Raw genomic sequence first — 16,762 nt, 5'->3', positions numbered from 1 at the left:
AGTAAGTCAGGCTGTGACAGGACTTCCCGCACTTCCCACTGTATCAGTAGCAATAACCAGCTGCAATCTCAGAGCAATGGACCAAGAGAAGGTATCACTCTGGTTTCACCACTGCTGGGCAGGACAACCCTGCTAGTGGATTAAGCAGGACAATTCAATTCCCCTCCAAAAAATCCCCAAACCACAGCTGTTCAGAGAGGGAGAGAGAACCACTACGGGATGTAAGTCTCATACCAAGTCAATACTCACCACCATCTAAAGAAGAAAACGGTGCCATCACTTGCCTACAAAATGCTTGATCACGACAAGGATTGAGATGAAATTAAGCCATCCAGAGCTGGTTGATGGCTAGGTCAGATGCACCATGCTTAGGTCCAGAAGGGGCTTATTCATATGCATGATGACTGTTCAGTTAGAATTTCTGACAGAGTGGTTTACACCTTCTCTGAACACCCTGGACCACCAGCAGCCCTGCTGGCATCCCCACAAAGGCTCTTACCAGCACATCAAAGTGCATAGTGAAATGAAGAAAGCCTCTAACATCCTGAATACCTTTGTGCACCTGCTGCACAGCCAACAACATACCACGGCAAAGATGACCAATCAATACTATTGTTTCTTACAAACAATGTAATGAAGGTTGACAACTTTCAGGATTATCATCCAGGGCCAAAAAAAATCTGATGGACTCCAAGGCATGAAGCAAGATAACTCAGAAAAAAAAAAAAAAAATAATAATCATCTGGTGACTTTGGAGAACCCACATCAACTATTTGCTGTAAAGCTTTGCGGTGACACAGGGTTCATCCCCAAGGTAGGATTCATTGCCTCCAACTTTACCTATGCAAAAATGAGGTGAATCTCTAAGCAAATCAACATCTACAGACAGAGCGAACACCTGGTATGGAGGTCAGCTCATCCAATCCAACTGGAACCCCTCTTCAGGGGAAGCCCACAGACTAAGTTAAATGTGAGGCCTAAATTTTTAGGCAGGCATCCTTAAGCAAGACAACTCCCATCCTTATTCTCCTAAGCTGCTTCCCACATGCAAAGCAGGAATAATCACACTTCCTTCCTTAGCCAGCAGTTGCACAACCAAGTGTTTCAAAGCCTGTCAGAAGCTCAGATAGTGCAATAATGGGAACATGGAAATTGCAATAGATTCACTTAGTTTAGCTTTCATTTCTTTCACCCCCAAATTTGATTCATAGCAAGCAGAAGCCAACATTTTTGCAAGTGACTTTGCTCAAGATGCCCAGGACTCCTCACTAGACTTCCATTTCTGGACAAACAGGTGTAAGCTCTGAGAAAGAAAGCAAGCCACTTTAGTCCCTGCTGTAAAAACAGAGTTATCTCCACCTTTCAAGATAGAGTGTGTACTTTAAAACTGGCTATGATCAATTTTATGGGGCTATTTCACAGATGAACTACATTACAGTACTGATAATCCAGAAAATACAGGCCTAGACTTGTGCAAAGCATTTGACACTGTCCCGCACAACATCCTTGTCTCTAAATTGGAGAGACATGGATTTGACAGACAGACCACAGACGACTCGGTGGATAAGGAATTGGCTGGACAGTCACACTCAAAGAGTTGCGGTCAATGACTCGATGTCCAAGTGGAGCCCAGTGACGAGTGGCGTCCCTCAGGGGTCGGTACTGGGACCGGCACTGTTCAACATCTTTGTCGGCGACACGGACAGTGGGATCGAGTGCACCCTCGGCAAGTTTGCCGACAACACCAAGCTGTGTGGTGTGGTTGACACGCTGGAGGGAAGGGATGCCATCCAGAGGGACCTTGACAGGCTCGATAGGTGGGCCTGTGTGAACTGCATGAAGTTCAACAAGGCCAAGTGCAAGGTCCTGCACGTGGCTCGGCATAATCCCAAGCACAACTATAGGAGAATGGATTATAACAGAGAATGGATTGAGAGCAGCCCTGAGGAGAAGGACTTGGGGGTGTTGAGGGACGAGAAGCTCAACATGACCCAGAAATGTGCACTTGCAGCCCAGAAAGCCAACTGTGTCCTGGGCTGCATCCTCAGCAGCATGACCAGCAGGTTGAGGGAGGCGATCCTGCCCCTCTACTCTGCTCTGCTGAGACCCCCCTGCAGTACTGCATCCAGCTTTGGGGTCCTCGGGACAAGAAGGACATGGAGCTGTTGGAGAGAGTCCAGAGGAGGCCACAGAGATGATCCAAGGGCTGGAGCACCTCTGCTATGGAGACAGGCTGAGACAATTGGGGTTGTTCAGCCTGGAGAAGAGAAGGCTCCGTGGAGACCTTACAGCACCTTCCAGTCCCTAAAGGGGCCAACAAGAAAGCTGGAGTGGGACTGTTTACAAAGAGATGTAGTGACAGGACAAGGGGGAATGGCTTTAAGCTGAAGGAGGGGAGATGGAGATGAGATCTGAGGAAGAAATTCTTCCCTGTGAGGGTGGTGAGACCCTGGCACAGGTTGCCCAGAGAAGCTGTGGCTGCCCCTGGCTCCCTGGCAGTGTTCAAGGCCAGGTTGGATGGGGCTTTGGGCAACCTGGGCTAGTGGAGGGTGTCCCTGCCCATGGCAGGAGGTTGGAACTACATAGGCTTTGAGGTCCCTTCCAAACCAAACCATTCTACAATTCTATGAAATAAGAGAAAATAAATGCATCATTAGTTATTTGGAGCACATGAGGGCTAGCAACAGATAGCGATAGGCACCGACAGTCCAGCATGTGTGGGACAAGGCAGCAGAGGTCTCATTTCCACACCAAAGCTGCATTAGCTCTTCAGCCAGTAGCAAAATTCCCATCAACTGTGGCAGGACCAGTCGTTGACCCTCACCTGAGGTTACTGAAGAAATCAACTGAACTGTGCCTGTAACAAAGCACCAACCCATCACTCCTGGAGGGAAGATGCAATCTCTTACCCAACCTGCTAAAGCTGACCGACACAAGCAGGACTTGAAGTGATGGCAGAGGAACGAGGAAGGCTCCAGCACCCAACTGCCCATGGGAGGATCATCGCTGCACGCTGCTGTTTGGGGCTGTCACTGGCTCTCAAGTATTTTTTTTTTCCCCAGTTATTTTTTAATAAGAAAAAGTTAGACAGGCAGGTGGGCCTGCCCCTAAAATGTACAAAACACAACCACAACAAAATTTTAGTGATTTCAGAGTGAAACTGCCATCATGTTATCATCCTGGTAATGAACTTCTCGTCACATTACTGACTAGACTCCAGCTCCAGGGAGCTGCTCCACAAATTTATTTTCAATTTATGAAGCAGGAAGGACAGTCTCCTCCTAAGTCTGACCAGAGACACCGAGGTAAAGCATACTGCAAAACACAGTACAAGAGCTGGAAGGAGACACAGCACCTGGGGTTGAGTTTGCAGCCAAGCTCATCTTCTGGTCACACCAGGACAAGTCCAGAGCAATGCACTGGTTCTAGTTTTGGCAAGGAAGTCACAGCAGGTAGCCAAAACCTGAATGCGGACCAGCAGCCTCGGAGGTGGCAGGGCTGAGGGCAGTGCCAGCAACGCCCAGGCAATTCTTAGCTATTGGAGAGGAACAAGGTGATCACAGAGACAAGGCAACGTGCATCTGGCATGATGTGTATGAACCATCAACCCCATCAGTTGCAGGGGATACCGTGGGATCAGCTTCATGGAGACCACATGCCACTCATGAGACTCTTAGCGCTCACACAAAGCCCCTCTGATCGTCCCAGTGTCTGTCCCTGCGCAGTAATAGCTGCAGTTGGATAAAGCAACAGAAAAGGAGTCTCAGCAGTGTGTAATAAGAGCAATCTGGAAACTGCAATCCAGTCAAGTTCAGCAAGTATTGGATTAAAGACAAGCACATGCTGGTTTCACAGCATCACTACCACCTTCCCCACCAGAAGTGCTGGCAGCAAGTGAAGGTGTGGGATGAGAAAAAGGAGACCCCTTTTCCAGTCTGGGGTCTCACAGGAACTGGTGGGAGAGAATGAGAACAGCAGCAGCTCATCATGGGTGCTGGGTTCAGCCTTTCGGGTATCCAGTTTGTGGTGGGGGCATAGCACCCGTCCTCCTTAACACTGGACACTGAGAAGACCAGATTTTAGGAAGCCAAGAGACCTCCCAGAGACAGATATTTAACAGTAATTGAGCGGAGATTACAACATTTTGCATCGGCTTTGCATCTCGACTGACCTGAGCTCAAACCAGTCACTTGAAGGTTTGTTGCTTCCATATTCAAGCCTGAATTTTAGACTAACTATGCATTTTCTTGAGAAACAGAAGCAACCTGCAATGCATCACAGACTCACACAAGCTGAAGACACTTGCAAACTATTCTGGGACTTTCTATAAGTGAACAATTCCCTTGCTGCGAGGTTAGCAATGTGAATGAGGCAGCTACGTGGAGACCATGACCAGCGTTAGATCCTAGCAGCAACACTTAGGGGAAACTGAAACCGCAACAGTGTGATAGTGTCCAGCACAGAATCGTCTGCAAACCTCCATACCACCCATTCTGCAAACTGAGACTTCCTCTTGACTTATTTTTAAAATGTTCTTTTTTTTTTTACAATTACCATTTTTCAGGACAGGATCTAGTGTATTCTTGACAAACAGATAACGGGGGAATTCCACTCGCTACCCCTTTAAAGCTATGATGTATTTTGATGCCGAGAAATACAAATCTCTAAATTAGTCCCACCGAGCCATCACCAAGAAGAACAGTTGCGATGGTACCTTCTCTGTTTCTCCAAAGAGACATTTCTCTGTACGCAACCCCAGTGACTCACTGCAGGTCCTTTCAGTCAAAGATGCTCTTACCATTGGCAAGACGTTGCCTTCATCTCAGCTACAAACACGGGCTGCACTCTTCATCCCCATATTCCGTTATTTTTAGCTCCTGTAACGCAACACTCTGGAACCATTCAAGTATCAAGCTTTGGGAAGTGAAAGGCACAGGGAGGAATGTATCTCCCTGATGTTGTTAGAATAATGTCTATTACTTTTTGCAATGGTTTCTGAAGGAAACTACAAAAGTCCCATTCCTGGAGATGCTGAAGGGCAAGCTTAAAATTGAAGAACAGGGAAAAAATATGCCCTGCTCTGCTTCAAATTTAAGGGCCCTGCTGGGGATGGGAAATGGGATAAACACAATCACAGAAAGGCTTATCTGTGCCCATGCCCTTGAAGGCAGGACAAGCAGCAACAGACTCAAATCAAATGACAGAGGGAGAGTGGTCCCTGCCTTCAAGGCCTGAGAGAAACCCTCAGCAGCCCTTCCAGTCCTGATGGCCCTTCCAGTCTGCACTCCTCAGTCACCATTGCCTTTTCAATCCTCCTGCCTCAAAGCAGATGAGCAGGTACAGAGGTCTGTGGGAATTTCTTGGATTTCACCATTGCACAGTACCTTGTGATGCTGAACAGTAACTTCCTAAAAAAAAAAAAAAAAAATTAAGAAGGAAAAAAAAAACTAGCCCTACCCTGTGCTTCCTTTTATCTCCCCTCCATCAACGCTTTGCTCACCTTCGGACACACCAGAGCAAGGCTGACAGGTGTCAGCAGCTCGTGCTTTGCCTTCTGGCCAGGAGCACAGAACCAAGCCCATCGCCTCTCCTCCTGCTCCCATCAGCAACAGCAGCCCTGCCACCAGTGCCACACGGCCCGCAGCACCTCCGCACCTCCCTGGCATCCGAACACCACTCTCAGCCAGCCTGCGATGGGTGCGTAGAGATGACCCAGGACATCAGCAACCCCCCATCCTCACCCACCACCACTCGATGGGCTGTGTGGGTTTGGCAAAACTTAGCCAGGGTCAGAAAAGCCTGTATTTTTCTCCTCAAAAAACAGCAGAAATGACACATATCTGATCTGAGTAAGAAAAGACCAGTTATGTATACTCACTTTTCAGAGAGGAAACATACTTGTTCCTGGCACCAATTATGAAAACCCCTTGCCACATGATGCAAGAGTTAATTTTAGCTTGTATCAGTCTTTATCACAACAGTGAAGGTTAAAGTTTCACCCAGCATCACAGTCAATTACAAGCTCAATGTCCCGTTAAGCCCCAAGAAGATTTAGGCTGGAGACAGCGACAGTGTTTGGCACAGCTCAGCTGGGTGCTGGGTGCCGTCAGCAGTATGTAATGGAAACTCCAGGGCTGCTCTTCAGGGAAGGTGGAAGTTCAGCAGAGAAGTGACTGTGTGTCACAAGAGAGGACCGGGGAAAAAATTAAAAATTCAGCAAATGCAGAATTTAAAGGGGAAAAAAAAGAAGTGTTTCCCAAAATAAAGGCAGCAGTCCAAGCTGCCCCTGCCAAGAAGGAAGTGAAGGACACAATACAGTGTCAAATGGTTCTTCACAACTCTCCCTAGGGTGGCTCTTCAACCTGGTGGGACAGACCGAAAGGAGACCTCCCTGCTGGAGGGGTCTTACGGCCACTGACATGGGGCAAAGGGGACACCAGGTACTTCCGTGCTCAGCAGCAGGCACCCTCCCAAAAGCATATGGGACACCTGGGGCTGAGGTCCACGCCCAGACGTAGCAGGTGCTGAACTCCCTCCCAAGCTGAAGACTTCACTGAGGCTGAAGATGCTGGGGTCCCTCCCAGGCTGAAGACTTCATTGTAGCTGACGATGCTGCAACAAAGTCTTCAGCTTGGGAGGGAGCCCAGCGCCTGCTACCTCTGGGCACAGACCTCAACCCCGGCTGTCCCACCTGCTTTCTACAGCAGTTGCTGCGTACATGGGGCTTCTTTGGACATGGCCTTTGGGGAAAATCCATTTTTACTGTGCAAGGTTACATGTGGGTGGCACTATCATATTTAGGATAGCGTCAAACACAAAGGGAAACAATGATATCATGATATCATGAAAAATTCTCATCAGCTATTCTTTGTTCCACTGACCCAGCACTTTTCTGTGCCTCTCCAAACTCTTCCTAAGACTTCTTACCCCCCAAAAAACATGTCATGTTGCTCCCTACTCTGTTACACTGGCTCACAGGGAGGGGTGCTGGGGTTTTGGGGGTTTGGTTTGGGGTGTTTTTCTATTGCAAAATCATCTATGAGCTTCAATAGGGAAGCATCCCCATCCTGCAACCGAGCAAAGTGGCACAGAGCACACACAACCAAGGGTCCCTCCCAGAGGGGACCCCAACCTCTGCCCCACGCCATTCCCCCCACAGCTCCCTTCCGATGAAGGACAGTGAGAGCTCATGCTAATTCCTTCAGCCTATTCGGAAAAACAAGTTTACATGTGAGATTTCAATTGGCTCCGCTTAACTACTCCAGCTGTGAAACAAAGTAAGTGAGAGACAAAGCACTACAAACAAGCAGCGTGACCATTTCAGAGGGCTTTTTGTGAGCTTTAATGCCAAACCCACTAAATAGATTAACTTACAGCATAAACAAGCGAGTAAATCTTTTCCCCAAGGCCCAGTGTATCCAAAGGAAGCTTTAGAAGTTGCTTCCTGCCATTGTGGAGGCCCTGCTGGGAACCCAGGAGCCTTTTCAGTCCCTGGCTTGGTTGCCCAAAACCTTCAATTTACTTCCAGCACCACTGGCTGCAGCACCACAAAAGACAGATGATGGCAAGTACGTTTTTGGCTGTTCCCCATCACCCTCAGGCCAAGGGCGGTCAAGACTGTGATTCACACCCACTTTCAAAGCTCACAGAGGGGTGTGAGCCCCACCTTGCCCAGAAGACTCAGTACAACCACAACACCACCATCATAATCAATGAGAAATGAAATCTCCAGGCAAGAAGAGAGACCAAGGAGATGGGCATCCATCCAACAGGGGATGGCCAGCAGTGACCAACCCCATCAGGCTGTTCAGCCTCCAAGCACCTTCAAACAGCCCACAGCACTGAAACATTGCAGCAGCATCTGCACTTGCCATTTGAGAGGGGAATGATAAGCCCAGGGCACAAAACCTTTCCAAACCCTGCATTCACCTCTGGGAAGAAGCAGGGTCAAGCTGTGCTGGAGGTCACTGCTGTATCCCAGATGTGCTAAACTCTGCAGATGTGGAGAAGAGCAGGCTGCACAAAGGGAAGGTGCTGGGACTGAAGAGCCTGGGGCCATCCCATCGCAGCTAGAGAAGTCCAAGCCCCTGGGCTCTCCCTGACTGAGGGCAGGACCCTCAGCTGGACCCACCCTTTGTCTTAGCCTAGTACAGTCACCAAAGCTACATCCCTACCAGCCCAAAAAGCCATGGAGAAGACAAGCCAAGAGGTATCCTCTTCTCCACATGAAGGCCCTATCCACCACTCTCCACCTCTTCTCCCTGGCAGGGTGACTACATTTGAAAGTGCCGTGAGGGGCACTGAGAGCATCCCATCCCTGAAGTGCCTCCAGCCAGGCTGGCACAGCCCCGACCAGCTGGTCTCCCACATGCAGAGCAAGTCCCCAAACTCCCCCAGTCACACGTCACAGGAGCAAGGGGTGTAAGAGCTCATGCAGCAAACGCAGCCTGAAGCCCTTCCAGCTCCGGTTCCTCCCATGATGGGCAGGAGCATCGCAGCACACGGGGCCAGTCCCCTGGCTCAGCTCTTCACTAGGAGCCGAGCTCCTGGGAACTGGCAGGACGGTGACTGCAAATGATGAATTTCCACAGAGCCAAAGGCTACTCCCCTATGTTGGTTTTGCGTGGCAAAGTTTTGGTAGCGGGGGGGCTACAGGGGTGGCTTCTGTGAGGAGCTTCTAGAAGCTTCCCCTGTGTCTGACAGAGCCAATGCCAGCCGGCTCCAAGAGGGACCCACTGCTGGCCAAGGCCAAGCCAATCAGCGCCTCTGTGATAACATATTTAAGAAATAGAAAAACAGCTAGAGAGAGCTTTTGCAGCCAGAGAGAGGAGTGAGAAGATGTAAGAAACTCTGCAGGCACCCAGGGCAGTGCAGAAGGAGGGGCAGGAGGTGCTCCAGGCGCCGGAGCAAGATTCCCCTGCAGCCCGTGGTGAAGACCATGGTGAAGCAGGCTGTCCCCCTGCAGCCCATGGAGGGAGGATGAGGGGGTGTAGAGATTCCACCTGCAGCCCGTGGAGGACCCCACGCCGGAGCAGGTGGAGGCACCTGAAGGAGGCTGTGGCCTGTGGGAAGCCCACGCTGGAGCAAGCTCCTGGCAGGACCTGTGGATCCATGGAGAGAGGAGCCCACGCCAGAGCAGGTTTGCTGACAGGACTTGTGACCCCGTGGGGGACCCACGCTGGAGCAGTTTGCTCCTGAAGGTCTGCACCCCGTGGGAGAGACCCACGCTGGAGAAGTTGGTGAAGGACTGTCTCCCGTGAGAGGGACCCCACGTTGGAGCAGGGGAACGATGAGAGGAGTCCTCCCCCTGAGGATGAAGAAGCGGCAGAAACACCGTGTGATGAACTGACCGTAACCCCCACTCCCCGTCCCCCTGTGCCGCTGGGGGGGGCGGAGGTTGAAGCCGGGAGTGAAGTTGAGCCCGGGAAGATGGGAGGGGTGGGGGGAGGTGTTTTAAGATTTTATTTTATTTCTCATTCCTCTACTCTGTTTTGCCTAGTAATAGATTAATTCCCTCTCTAAGTTCGGTCTGTTTTGCTCGTGATGATAATTAGTGAGTGATCTCTCCCTGTCCTCATCTCGACCCACAAGTTTTTCATTATACTTTCTCTCCCCTGTCTGGTGAACAAGGGGAGTGACAGAGCAGCTCTGGTGGGCACCTGGCCCTCAGCCAGGGTCAACCCACCACATCCCCTCATCCTGAACCATCACACTCAGGGTGGTGTTCTGGTTGGAGACCGGGGAGTTGGTGAGATGCTGTTTAATACCTGCTAGCCTGACGTCACTTCTAAACCCAGCACCACAATCCAACGGCTCAGGGGCCACCATGAAGGAGGTCCCCAGGCTCTAGGTGTGCTCTGTACCAGCAAAAGTGGATTTAGACCTGTGTAGCCATTCCTTCACACCGTCTGAGTTCCCTAAAGGATTAGACACCCACCAGCATTCAGACCAGATCAACCTGGGATCAATCTGCATTTAACGAGCAGTCCTTTGGGGACCTTAGGCTCGTTGGCTTTGATTGCAATCCAGCTAATTGATCCAGGGGGGCAAGCCTTAAGCAGGAGCCCTCTCAGATAAGCAGGATTCACACACACAGGTGAGGAGCATCAGGTTCGTCTCCCAGCCAGGGTCTGCAGGGCTGGAGTTTGTTCTGTCGGACTGCAAAGCCTCCGCGCCCGAGAGTCACTATAACTCCATCACACAGCCGTGGGCGGTGGGAGGCTGCACACGGCGTGTGTACCCATTTGCAAGATTTTTCAACATGAAGACAGCGAGAATGAAGAAACATTTGTGAAGTTTCACATGTACAGATTGCCAGAAACAATAAGAAAAGGGAAATGCCACCTGAAAGGATGAGAGCTTGTTTGCAGAGAAGCCTCTGAGCCGAGGGTTTAAATAGACATAGAGTAATGAGGGAAGCTGCTGAAAGGGGAAGCGTTTCATCCTAATTTGAGACAACAAAGAATGGGCCTTTGTGGAAGGGATGAGAAACACTTTTGCAAGCTCAAGACAACACAGTCTTTCCTAAAGCGTGCACACCTAAAGCTGTACAACCATCCACGCAGCGCTGCATTGCAACAGACGTTAACACAATATTGAAAATACCTTGATGTTACAACACAAAACCCTCCAACATAGGATAAAAAAAGATGACGAATTCCCTACCGCAGCAGCTGCTAAGGACAGTCACAAGATTGGGTTGAAGCTGAGCCCTTCCTGCTCGGCCGGAGCTGCGTCAGGCAGCCGTGAGTGGTGTGACCGGGGCGAGGATACTCCAGCGTGCCCTTCCATTCCCAGGCACCCTCGTCACATGAGCTGCTCGTGCCAGGATCTCCACGCTTCTGCTTAAACCCACCTCAAAGTAAGGACCAGCAGTGTTTTAGGAGCACCCGAGCTGCTCTGACCCCAAGCCCTGCGGGAGTTCTGGGCAATGAAACAAAGCATTTGAGGGAAAGCCAAGCCACATCCCCATCTCTTACAAACACGGACGGTCCCCGTGCAGCACTGAGAGTCATTAATAATTGTCACAGCACCACAGGACCATGCCACCCAGCCAGGTAGTGTTTTCCTATTCTCCTTTTAACTCAGCCAAAGGGTCACGCTCGCATCTGTTGGCTAAAAACATCTGCAAGCCCTTTTCACTGCTCGGCCAGCCCAGCACAGCTGGGGAGGGAGCGCTGGAGCCCCCTCTTCCCCCGGCAGACACCAGGGGGTTCGCCAGCCCCATTACGGGAATGGTGCGGCACAGGTGGGAGCACCGAACCACACAGCTGCCCCGGGCAGGATCTGGCCTCGGGCTCTTTCTTACCAGCAGGAGACTCGAACCTGGGTGAACTCTCAGATGTGGCAGGTTACAGTTAAATACAGCAATCACGCTTGCAAGGAGAGGACATCCGAGACAAAAACAGCCAAGCCTCGAACACGAAACCCCACCGCAGTTTCCAAACAAACCGCGCTTCCCGTAGCATCGTGCTGCCTTCACACTCGACGGAGCCAGCTCTCTTCCAGCTACACATCTGCGAACACAGCCGAGCATCTCCTGCTGCGCCACACCGGCGAGGGAGCGGATCATCCGACCACAAGCCAAAGTTGCTTCTTTCCCCCCACACACACTCTTTTTTTTTTTTTTTTTTCCAGTGACAGAGCTTGAAATCAGAGATTAGCAAGTCTGAAGGAGCTCATGCCTGGCCACTCGTGTATTCCAGATGCGCATGGTATAATCGCGGCTTGCCAAACAGGATACAAGGCGTAAGAAAATAAAGCATTTTATCTTCAAGCTTTTCCAAGAGGGTATTAGAAACAATGGGGAGGAAATACAAAATTAACACTAGAGAAGAGCAATTGGCAGTGCCCCTCGCAAGTCTGTTCTTCATTACAAGGCGGCCTATTCAGTAGCTTTCATTAGGAAAATCACATCGCAGAGCCATTCCCAACAGTGTCCCTATTTCCTAATTACGCTTTGCCAAAGAGCCCCGCGTCTTTTAGTTACTGCACGGCATACAATCACAACAATTACCATTTCATCACACTCTGGCTGCTGAAAACCCTGCAATTAAACCATCTGAGGAGTCACGCAGGCACGTCATTGGGGAGACAAGTTCTCACGTCGTGTTAATTGGCGGCTAAAGACGAGATCAGAAAAACGGGGAATGTGGTTTTTTTGGTCTCCGTGCTGGGAAAGGTGCTCAGGAGCTGCAGCCGCTCCCCAGGCTCCCACCCAGGAGGCTGGTGAAGAGGGCTCGGTGCCAGCAGCGAGCGCTAACGAAAGGTCCTGTCCATCCCCGGGGCTGCAGCACAGGGCGACGCTCACCGTATCTTCGTGCATATCACACCCACGTCACCAGCCGCGCGTTCGGGAAGGTGAACAACCCCAACCTAACACATGCAGCGCAAAGTGGGCTCTGCCTTGGGTGGTTTGGAGAGGTCACCTGGAGACCCCCGATGATGGCTTTGGATGGGTGGGACCCTTGCAAAGAAAGGGCTGGCAGTGGACCGGTGACAAAAATGTCCCCACACCACCTCCTGCCATGACAGATAAGGCAAGGATGGGGAGTCTCACAATACCAAGTCTCTTAGGGAAGCAGAAAGGAAATCTTGTAGAAAGGAGGGAAAGCATCAGCTGCAGCTAAGGAATCTGAGTGCATCCACAGGTCACCTTTTCCTCCACTGCAGTCAAGAGTGACATTTCCAGCCCAAAACACCTCCCTGGCTGAGCATGGCTGCAAAGCGCAGACCTGCAGCAAGGGAAGACCTGCCAGGCTGCAGTGCGATGCCCGCAGCAGGGGGGTCCATGGGAACCTCATCTCCCCTCCCCATCCTCTCACCTACTGTCCAGTGCGAGTTCAAAGCACTGATGGGACCAGAGTTCAGATGCAGCAGGAGCCTCCCATCACTCAAAAACAACCTCAGGGCACTCACCTGAATGGGTCTCCCCCAGCAAATTCATGCACAATTTTCCACTTGCACAATAATAATGCAAACATGGGCAGCCCCATCATGCCAGGAACAGCTCAGCGGTCACCCAAAAAAAGAGAAGTCGAAACTACCCCAGGTGAGCTGCAGCATGACAAGGCTGCAGCAGTCCCCATGCCACTGAGCGGGTGTCACAGCCTGGTCCCTGCTGTGGCCGGACCACGACGCTGATGGCAAAGCCGCTGCCGCATTTGGCATCCCTCAGCCCCAAGGGCTGCTGCAGCACAGGGAGCACGCCCCACCGGAGCAGCGTACAGTATCTCTCTGCCACTGCTTTCAGCTGGATTCAGTTCTTCTTTTTCAGTGCAAAACTCACATCTTCATTTTCCTGTTCAGCAAAAGGCACAAGGGGACAGTTTTGGTTTGCTTTTCTCCAAATTAGAGTGCCCTGATCTCCAGGGGGAAGGAGGGACTGGCCAGCCGCACCATCCTACAACACCAGAGCCGCAGGGCTGCCAGTGAGGAGCCCGAACCCCCTACCCCAAATCAATGCACACTGGCATTACAGCTTCTCCCTCTGTACAAGCACCTCTGACACTTTTTATCCCCTTCCCTCCCACCCCGACCGGGCTGCAGAGCTGCAGGGAGCACGAGAGCGATGGCCACACGATGCCGGGGAAGGCAGACCAGTGAGCTCCCCCCACTTCATTTCAGGACATCGTAAGGCTGGAGCCAGCATCGGACCAAACGCACCCCGGGCTTGTGGTGCAGCAGACCGGGCTCCACGCTGCCCAGCTGCCTCCCTGCAGAAACCTGCAGTGCATCATCCAGCCCAGCTCCAAAGGACATACCCATCCATCGCCTGAGCCCTCCAACCTTACATAGTCACTGTAACCGAGGGATGCAACCATTTGCAACCACCACCGCTAGGCTCTCGCTCTTTATCGTCTAATCTTTCTAGGTTTAAATTCTAATCTGAGCAACACCCAGAGCTCCAAAACACTTTGCAATCATGTTTTGGAAACAATTTGCAACTCCAAGTTTTTGCTCTGAACAAGAAACACAAACAGACCCCTCCAACACACATGAAAATTAAAGTGTTGAGATCTTGCATCTCCCTGGAGTTTGCAGGCTCTGCATCAAACCAAGATTTAGAAAATTAATCTAAATGAAAAACTAAAGAAATTGCAGCTGTTCAGCATCAACCTCTTCAACAGCAAGGTAAGCAGCATCAGCCTGCAGCTGCCTGAGTGCGTTTTTGCTGCATTGAGAGTAGCAGCAGCACCGAAAGCAATCCATAAGCAAAGTTAACGGGTGCTGGGTGACAGCAGTGAGATTTTAATAAACATGAAAACAAAGGTCTGAAATCTCTTTTCTCCCGCTTTCATTAGTGATTTGAATCAGCCCAGCCTTTTCCTCCCTTAGGGCTTACGCCGTTCAAAGCAGCTAAACATCCTTTCGGGGAGGTTGTTGCAGAAGCGAGAGTAGCAGGAGGCCAGGCTGGGTCCGGGCACCCTCCGGTCAGCGCTGGCCACTAAACGGGAGCTGCCGGTGACACCATAAGGCCACAGAAGCACCTGATGGAAGATGGTCTTTCTCGGGCACACAACTATCAGCACAAGCTGGTGCATGAAGCAGCACAGGGACGTCTCAGGGCTGGCGCGTGTCCAGACTGATGCCGGAGGGATGACACGCTGCTGGACTTGTCACATCCCAAACCACATCCTGTTGCCAAAGCAGAGCCCTCCCAGGGGTTACACCTCCACCCTCTTGGGCAGCGGGGACCTGGCCGAGGGCAGCAGGAGCAACAGGCAACGGGTGGCCCTTGGTCCCTCCAGCCCGGCAAGGAGAGCTCCAGTGACACGGAGTGACTCACCGCCACCCCCGCCAGCGGCCCTGCCAAAACTCCAGGCGGGTGCTGGAGAGCCCCCGGGATTTCCCGGGGACCCGGGCACGGCGGGGTGGTCCCCTGGGGCCGGGCAGGGCCACACACCTGGGCCCTGAGCAGCAACTCTGCGGGGCAGCAGGGAGGAAAACAAGTACGTAGTCCAGAAATGAGTCACGGCAGCAGGGCCCATCCCCACCCGTGGGGTGACACCGGCTCCTCCTGGCCAGGGGCACAGCCAGCCACAGACCACCCTGGGCTGCGAGGGGACCCCGAGGGAGACATGGCACAGGGTGTCCCCTTCCAAGGCTGCAAGGGAAACTCGCCAGCCCGGGGCAGGTGACCCCCCCACTGACAGAGATACCAGGTGCAGGGTTCCCCCTTCTGACATCGCAAAGACCCCAGGGAACCTCCCCCCAGGGGAATCAATCACAGGGGACCTCCCCCGGGTCACACATCCCTCTGGGTTGAAGGGGGAGCCCCCAGATACATGAGACCGCCTCATCACACCGGGTTCATTCCCCCTCCCCAGTTACTTGGACACCTCGTTTATATATAGCCCCCCCAAAATTACACAGACCCCTCCAGGCGCCTTGGTGCATAGTAGCCTCCCACTACACGGACCCGCCATGCCCACTGGGTGCACAGGCTCCTCGGTTACACGGACACCCCGGTTATAAAGAACCCCCTGCTCGCCCGCCCCCTCCACGGTCACCAGGTGTACGGAGCCCCCCCTCCCCCGCATTTACACGGCCACCCCGGTGATACGGAGCTTCCCGGTTACACCGGGCAGGCACAGCGGGTGCACGGACCCCCCCACCCCGGTTATACGGACACCCCCCGGCTACCAGGGCGGCCGCGGGCTGCAGCACCCCCGCAGCCGGCCCCGCGGCTCTCCCACCTGGAGGGCGGCTGCCGCCGAGGCTCCCTGCCCATCCTCGGCTCGGCTCGGCTCGGCTCGGCACGGCACGGCACGGCACGGCACGGCACGGCACGGCACGGCACGGCTCGGCTCGGCTCGGCTCGGCTCGGCTCGGCTCGGGGCGGCGCGCCCCGCCGGGCTCCACGCCGGGCTCCGCTGCGCTCCGCTCCCCGGCGGGCAGCACCGGCCGCACCGGGGCGGGCGGGCGGGCGGGGCTGGCGGTGGGGCCCGCCCCACACGTGTGCGCCCACTGGCCCCGGGCACCGCCCGCCCCGCCCCGCCCCGCCGCACATCCGTACCCCCGACACCCAGCCCTCGCCACATGCCCTCCAGCCACCTCTCACCCCTTCCTCTGTCCATCCATCCATCCATCCTTCCCTCCATCCATCCTGCCCTCCATCCATCCTTCCATCCATCCATCCTCTCCTCCTTCCCTCCGTCCCACCACCCTGTCATTCATTCAGCTAGCCATCCCCTCAGCCACCTATCCCTCCACCTATCCATCCTGACACTCATCTGTCCCCCCACCACTTCCCCCCATCCCTCATTCTTCCATTTGCCCACCCCTCCATCCATCCCTTCCTCCTGCCATTCTGCCATTTATCCATCCGTCCATCTATCCACCCCTCCATTCTTCTACCCATCCACCTCCCATCCATCCCACCGTTCTGCTATTCATCCATCTACCCTTCCCTCCATCAATCTCTCTTTCTTTCCCTCCATCCATGCACCTTTCCTACCCTCCAACCGCCACTCCACCCTTCCCTCCATTCATCCATCTGTCCATCCCTCCAGCCATCCACCTCTCCATTGCCCCATCCCTCTCTCCCTCCCTCCACGCTTCATGTATTATGTGAGCTTGTTTCCCGTCCCTCCCTAGGCAGCCCTTTACCCCTCTCTGCTGGAAGAGCCCTCAGCACCTCCCCAACAGCACAAAGCCACCCAGGGCCCAGACTGGGTGACACCAGGCTGGCGACACGCTGCTCATTTCTGCTCCGGTGGCACCTCGGAATGGCCTTTTCCTGCTGCCTTCAGGGTTGCTC

The 16,762-nt window shown here is 53.0% G+C and overlaps 1 protein-coding gene across 2 annotated transcripts in view; it reads right to left on the bottom strand.

Moving 5' to 3' along the window:
• The window catches only part of PIK3R5 (phosphoinositide-3-kinase regulatory subunit 5), a 67,513-nt gene extending 51,679 nt beyond the window's left edge, over nucleotides 1-15,834 (bottom strand). For both annotated transcript variants that reach the window (XM_075770517.1, XM_075770519.1), the window contains exon 1: nucleotides 15,699-15,834. The gene's annotated coding sequence lies outside the window, so the exon portion shown is untranslated. The remainder of the gene's footprint in view (nucleotides 1-15,698) is intronic.
• Nucleotides 15,835-16,762: the final 928 nt, after the last annotated feature.

The sequence above is a fragment of the Balearica regulorum genome, chromosome 18 (genome assembly GCF_011004875.1).
Source record: "Balearica regulorum gibbericeps isolate bBalReg1 chromosome 18, bBalReg1.pri, whole genome shotgun sequence".
Lineage (NCBI taxonomy): Eukaryota > Metazoa > Chordata > Aves > Gruiformes > Gruidae > Balearica > Balearica regulorum.
The sequence above is the reverse complement of the archived record's forward strand: the minus strand, read 5'-3'. Positions and strand labels throughout refer to the sequence as shown.